Source organism: Magnolia sinica, chromosome 5 (assembly GCF_029962835.1).
Source record: "Magnolia sinica isolate HGM2019 chromosome 5, MsV1, whole genome shotgun sequence".
NCBI lineage: Eukaryota > Viridiplantae > Streptophyta > Magnoliopsida > Magnoliales > Magnoliaceae > Magnolia > Magnolia sinica.
In genome coordinates, this window is record NC_080577.1 from 66162434 (window position 1) to 66168977 (window position 6544).

Genomic DNA, 6544 nt, shown 5'->3' on the forward strand with positions numbered 1-6544 from the left:
GCTCTTTAAATTGTGTGGAATTTTGAACTGGTTCTTCTTAATGTTTCACTTGATTTAGAATTTGATTAAAGAAACCTTAAGGGGTAGCAGTTTGTCGATTCCTCTAACTGAAGTTTGGATGATTTCTCCAATTAAGATTATATGTATTAGAGGTAGGTCTATTAAAAGGTCTTTGGTAATTGTTCAAGGCATTGGATTGCTCATTCAGTACCTCTTGAAAGACAGGTATTGTTGGACAATTTTCAGTTGTGTGAATGTTACAAGTACAAAAACCGTAAACAGTTTCCTTAACCTTATCCTTCTTTAGTTCCATGGCCTCGAATTTCCTTATGAGATTAGCCACTTTAGCATTGATATCATCATCTTCTTTCAGAAGGTATAATCCACCCCTCTCCTTTGATTGAGTGGGCCTAGAAGTGATGCTTGATTTTGGGTATATGTCCCATGATTGTGCGTTTTTAGCAATTCTATCCAAGTAGTCCCACACATCATCGACATTTTTATTCATGAATTTCCCATTACACATTGTCTCAACCAATTGGCGCACGGAAGATGTCAGTTCATCATAGAAAAAGAGTGTAATGCGCCACGTTTTAAAACCATGTTGTGGGTATGAACTAACAAGATCTTTAAACCGCTCCCAACATTGGAAGAATGTTTCATCCTTCTTTTGGGCGAAGTTCATGATTAACTTTCTAAGGGTGTTCATTTTATGATGTGGAAAAAATTTCTTTATGAACTCCCTTATCATGTCATTCCATGTGCTAATAGATCTGGGACGTAGTGAATGCAACCACGTCTTAGATTTCTCTTTCAAAGAAAAAAGAAAGAGTTTCAGTCTTTTGGAAAATATAAAGTGGTTATGATCTCATCAAACTCTTTCAAGTGCAAATATGGACTTTCAGATTCAAGTCCATGGAATTTTGGAGGAGTTGGATCACCCATGGCTTAATATCCATGTGTCCCATATTTTCTGGAAAAACCATGCATGAGGGCATGCTCATCCCCGTCGGTTGTTAATAATCTCACAAATTACGAGGCGGGGGTGCTTGATGCACCTCATTCTCATCCTGGACTTCCTCAACACATGGTTAAGGTTGTTTTCCCAGTTGATTAACCGGTTGATTTGCAACCATAACCTCAATTAACTCTGAGGATCTCGAGTGGTGTCTAATCCTGTGATGGATAGATAACCCCTCAACCAATCCTCCTTCACTCAAAAGACGTTGAGTGTTATCATAGACCCACTTGGGCATGAAACACTCTCAGCCCTCAATTTCAAATTCTATCCTAAACCTAAAAGAGAGAAAGAAATAAAAGTCTAGATATATAAAGAGAGAGGGAGTTGGAAAGAAGTTACCAAATTAAAACTTCCTAATTAAAATCCTGCAAAACAAAACAAAACAAGTCAGTTTCTAAGAACAAAAATTCTAAAATTAGAAAGTTCCTAAAAATAAAAATAGAAAGTAAACTAGTTTCTAAAAATGAAAAAAAAAGAAAGTTCTAAACCTGGAATTAGAAAGTAAGTTAGTTTCTAAAAATAAAAGAAATCCTAGAATTAGAAAGTTTCTAGAAGCAGAAAACAAACCCTAATATAAAACTAGAAAATAGAAAAATCGTAATCTTAACCTAATTCTAAAACTAGCTAGTCTCAGAAAAACATAATCGTTAGTCCCCGGTAATGGTGCCAAAAACTTGTTCACAACAAGTGTAGGGTCGCGATATAAAAATAATCTCGGTGAGACCGAGGTTGAATCCACAAGGACTAATCTCATGTGTCTTCTGAGAGCATCTAGAACTAGAACCAGAAGAAGATGTTTATCTAAATCTAAATTGATTGAGAGAGTAATTGTGAATTATTTAACTAAAACTTGTAAATTCAAAGGTGAGAAACTAGGGTTTCTAAGGATCCATTGTAGAGATCAGGGAGATTTATGCTTGATTCAAGTCACACAATTGGAATTGAAGTCCCACCCTATCCAATTGGAAGATATCTCAGTAAAATCAAATTTGAGCTTCCTTTGACCTAATTCTCAATGGATGAGAGGGATGAGAACTGAAAGTGATTGCATCACAAAACCATGCCTAGGAGACAAGGCAAACAACAGGATTTACCAATCCCACAACCAATCATAAGAGAATCATGAAGATTAAAAGGATTTCATCACCCAACCATGCCCATGGGATGATGGTGAATAACGGTATTTCCTAATTTCACAATCTCAATACATGAAAAGAACATACTCAAATCTATCGTAGATCTATTGTAATTTGAGTCACAATAAACCATTAAAAACTGAAAGTATTCCTTATAATCAAAGTAGAATAAAAAAGAGTTCAATATAAACATAAATCAAAGTAATAGAAACATCCCATCATGCTACAAGCTTCACCTCTTAGCCCTAGCTAAGAGGTTTAGCCAACTATAAACATGATTGAACTAGAATCTCTTTAGAAAAGCATAAAAATAACTAAGGAAAAGGAAGAAAAACTCTTGGCGACGGCTTCTCCATACTTTTGCTCCACTCCTCAAACCTTAGATGATGCCTAGGAGTGCCCTAGGGACCCCTATTTATAATTTTAGGTCTTACACTTTCGCACCAAGTGGAAATTTCTAGAAATCGTCTCAAATTTATGCAATCCGCGTAAAAAATTGCGTAACGCTCAACTGGTTGTGGGACATCCTCGACCAGTCATAAGACACCTTCGACTGGTTGAGCAAGACAGAAATTTAGATGTTTTACTCGCTGGAGTTTAAGTCGAGGAACCTCGATCGAACGAGCTTCGACTGGTCGAGCAGTGTCCAGGACTAGTCGTGCGTAGCCTGGACTGGTCGAGCAGAGGCCGGTACTGGTTGAGGATTATGCAATTTCACTTTAAAACTCCGATTTTCTTCATTCATGACTTGGTTTTCTTGGATCTTTAGTATGTGCATTCTTCATTCTTGGTTTCATCAGATCCAATCTTGGCTTTAGTGATTCTTGAGTGTTAAATTCATGCTTTTAACATCCTTTTCAATCCAAGCTCTTGAATTCATCTTGCAACACAAACATGATTAAAATAGGACATTAAGCATTATTATGTTCATAAAACCAATTAATAGATGGGGTCCAATATATAATATTTGACCCCCAACACTGACTGATGCTGTTGAGGATCAACACACATCACAATAGGTCACACACAACTCAACCTCATGGGAAATCCCCATGAGCTCGACCGAATAGAACCTTTTTCCATATATATATATAGTGTAAATTAAATTGTGGGCCTCTCAATAACTATATGATCATGTGAGGCTTAGGTGACTGCTGAAAATAAAATATTGGGACTTGTAATGTATGTGCGGTCCCTAAATATATGATCACGTGATGTTGGGTGGCCTATACACCATGTAAAGTATGAAGTATCTGCCGCCCTAAACCTTGTGAAATTAGGCAGCATGTGCAGTTCACCAGCACAGGACCACGATATATAAGATCGGCCTTAAATTATGCATGGTTGAGTTGCGGCCTTTAGTCAAGTAATTATACGGTGTATGGACAACCATTAACCTTAAAAAGAATATGTAGAATATGTGGCCCGCCAATCAAGTGACCCTGTGGTGTGGAAACAATTCTAAAATAATAGAAATTGTGTTGATTGTGTGACTGCTATCATGAGGTTGTATGATGTATGGTTGGCCCTTGACCATGTGGAATCCTGATTGGCGTGTGGCCCTAAGTCATAGATTTGTGTTTAACTTTTGGAATGTTTTCGATTATAACTTGTATGTGAAAATTGTTTGTGTGAGGGTGTGATGGAGTGGTTGGGTATGAACAATGTGATGTAATGAGTTAGGGCTGGCTGACCCCTTGATCATGAGGTCATGTAGCGTAAGTATGGCCACCTAATCATGTACAAAGGTGGTGTATATGTAACCATCTAATCGTACGATTGTGAAATGCGCATAAGGCCACCTAATCGTTTGAAATCAAGTGGCATTGGTGGTCATTCAACAATGTGGGTTTGTGCTTATCGACATAGACACCGCCACTTGAATCATGTATGACCAAGTTGTGCATTAGACCGAGTGTGATGTAGGGTTATGTTACCTAAGCTAATGCTCTCAAGGTCCTGGATTCTATGCGATGTGAACTCTAAACCGTAAATGGTATGATGAAATGTATCCCTTGACCCTTAACCATGTGACCTCGAATATGAGTCATTAACTATGTGGCGTGTGAAGTGATTGTAGTATAAGACTTAGTGTATTGTAGTGTATCCATGAATGGTGGGTATGATTGTGATTGTTCAACTATGTTTGGATATTTTGAAATATGCATGGATACTAGATCATGATAGTAATTGTATACATACTAAACTATGTGAAATTGTGGTACTTACTGCCTGACCATGTGAAAGTTTAGTAAAGTGGTTGCCCCATTATGTGAGCTATGATGTAATGAAAGTATGTAACCATCTAATCTTAAGACCTTTATTATGACAAGTAGGCTAACATTTGTATGGCCTCTCAACCATATGAACTACTGATAACGGAGTGGCCATAAGGCCATGTGGGCATATGAGAATTGTGTGGTTACTTAGATTGTGAACTATGCTGATGGTGTAACCTCTTGGATATGTGAACTTAGGATGTATGTCAAATTGATTGTTGAACCCATCTTATTAATAGTATTGGGCTTGATTTGTTGACTCCACTAATATGTTCATAATGGCATTAAAGTGATGGGTCTATTAGCCTTAAAGCCCACCTTGAGTGGACGCCTTGTGGGCCCATTAGCGATAAACCTTTCGGGCCCGTAGGTTACTTCCTCTTATTAAGAATGTAAGACTCCATGAGAAGTACATATTGGGCCTATGTTTGGGCTTCTTGGTAAGTGCATGAGACTCCTAATGATGTATGTATGCCAAGTCCCATTTGGGCCTTGTGAATGAGTTATGATTGAGTCCTCAAATGAACCATTTGTGGTAATTAAATGGACCACCCAACAAGCCAAAATAATGGGATGTAGCAACTCACTAACTAGCCCATTCAAGTGTGGCAATGAACTGGGCCTTAGTCCACTTGAAATGATAGCTAGATATGTTAAGGCATTGAATTGAAATCTAATTATGCATGTGGTGATGGCATATGTGCAGTGATTGTGTAACATGATACTTGTGGTGATGATGATGCGTGTATGGTTAGATGCGATGATTGTATTGTATGTTAATGCTAATTTATGTTTATATGCTTGGATAGTGTTCAATTGGACGTAAGGACTAAGTGGACCACCGTATGTATTACCTCGAGTCATAGATAGTGCACCTAGCATTGTATAATGACATGACACTTATGCACCCACTTCCTACGAAACTGATGAGGTGAACCACTTAACTCTTGACCATGAATGAGTATGTTGGTGATATGAAATAGCTTTCAAATAGCTATAGATCTTTACATACAGAATTGGGACATGTTATGGTATGTGTGCATCACTTGCATGTGTTTGATATACTGTAACACCCCGTACTTTCTAGTACTCGAGTGTTACCATGTAAATTAATTTAATATAAATAAATAAATAAAAATTATATATATATAAATAATGAAACCTAAATATATACACTATGAAATGTATATACCTTGTAAAGATTTAATGTTAAAATGATATATATGTATAACATGATATTGTATATTATAAATTATATAAATATGTGATCAATAGTATGAATATAGTAGTATGTTAATATTTAAAATTTTATTTACATATGTATATGAGATTTTAAACATTGTAGTTATAAGTTATACACAAAAATAATAAAAATTATATTAATATTCATATTGGTTAGTAATGTACGATGAAAGCCTTACAAATGGCCCATTAGGATCTTTTGACCGTTAACGCTCAGTTTTGATAAGATTCGACCATTAGATTAACAAGAATCCACTGTTAAAGCTAGGAATCAACCCGTATGTCCCACCTAGGCTTTGGATCCACCTCATCTTTAGCTAGGTGACCTAATATGACTTGTAGAATCATTTAGATGGTGTGGATTTTCCATAAACACCATTGTGGACCCCACTCGAATTGTACATGTGCACATTTCACGTGCACTCGCCGTGCACTGGTCGACCTAGCACGGTCAAAGCGGGCTGACCCGATATTTCCTTAATAGAGAGAATCTCTCTCCCTCTCTCGTTGCGTCAGCCAACGGACAACGTCCATTTGCGACGTGTTGGGGCCCACCATCTTAGATCATATGGGAGATTTGATACGTCCATTGTGTCTGGGCTTGGTCCCCACGAAAATTCAGCTAAATCACACGTTGAAATGCACTCGCGTGCGCACAACCCTTGCCGTAAACAGGCCCTTCAAAACCACGTTTCTAAAAACAAAAATTGCCAGCTGGCACGATTCGTGTGAAAGGAAGTCCTCCAATTCCAGCCCTTTATTTCAGCTTATCCTGACCGTTTTTCTAGGAAAATCTCAGCTGTCCAATTTAGCTATGGTTTAAGGCTTCAAAACCACGAGCGGTCTCCATTCTACCCACAGTTTTG

General features: G+C 37.5%; 1 non-coding gene across 1 annotated transcript; it reads left to right on the plus strand.

The window, feature by feature from the left end:
- Positions 1–596: 596 nt before the first annotated feature.
- On the plus strand, positions 597–703 carry LOC131247628 (small nucleolar RNA R71). The gene has a single exon (XR_009171904.1). It is a non-coding gene; the product is annotated as a small nucleolar RNA R71 (small nucleolar RNA).
- Positions 704–6544: the final 5841 nt, after the last annotated feature.